The 821-nt window shown below is 39.7% G+C and overlaps 1 non-coding gene across 1 annotated transcript; it reads right to left on the minus strand.

Annotated features, from left to right (window-relative positions):
* Positions 1-359: 359 nt before the first annotated feature.
* LOC123572667 (small nucleolar RNA U13) lies at positions 360-463 on the minus strand. Its single transcript, XR_006697217.2, has one exon. It is a non-coding gene; the product is annotated as a small nucleolar RNA U13 (small nucleolar RNA).
* Positions 464-821: the final 358 nt, after the last annotated feature.

Genomic DNA, 821 nt, shown 5'->3' on the forward strand with positions numbered 1-821 from the left:
AATTCTAGAAAGCTTTATAATGATTTAAATTACAATGGCACCGGTTTTTTTTTCTGCTTGTCATTATCTTCCTAGGCTTTGTCACTTCCATGGCAACACATACTGTATTTTACTTTGTGTTTAAAAATTATTTATGCTGAGCCATAAACTAGTTTTTTATGAATATTCAACAATGCCTTCCAAGTGGCAAAATGTTCTGAGCCTTGTCTTAAATCCTTCCCACGCACAACTTTTAAAATAATGCTTTGAAGTGCAGTGCTGATCATGTCGCTCCTCTGCTCAAACCCCATCAGTGGCTCCCCACTGTAGAGCAAGGAAAGCCTATACCCCTTGGTCTGACCTCTGCCTCCTTTTTTTCTCATCAGATGAGTAATGCACCAACATCATAACAAGGTTTGAGGATGGCACTTCTCACACATAAGCATGAAAACCCAATCATCACGCTTAGAAACTACGAAAGGATCAGACTTCTGCCTCCTTCATAATCTTGTCTCAACTTGCCTTTAATGTCTTTCCATCTCACATCTGACCTCCTAATATACATCTGAGAATGCCTCGTCTATAAACTACAGACGGCTTATTAAAAGTGGCATCAACAATGAAGACTCTATTACATCACAGAAAGGAAGTATGAAAATAGGAGGGCAATGACTGTTTACTTTCTCTGCAATTCTCTTGGTGTTCCCTTAATAGTCCAGGGATGGTTGTTCCCCTTCTAATGGTCACCTGCTGAAGGGGCAGAATAGAGAAAACTCATCTTTTGTCTAATACCATGAATGAGACAAACCTTCTCTGAGCCTTCCAGCAAACTTTCCTTGGTA

Source organism: Macaca fascicularis, chromosome 3, assembly GCF_037993035.2.
Source record: "Macaca fascicularis isolate 582-1 chromosome 3, T2T-MFA8v1.1".
Lineage (NCBI taxonomy): Eukaryota > Metazoa > Chordata > Mammalia > Primates > Cercopithecidae > Macaca > Macaca fascicularis.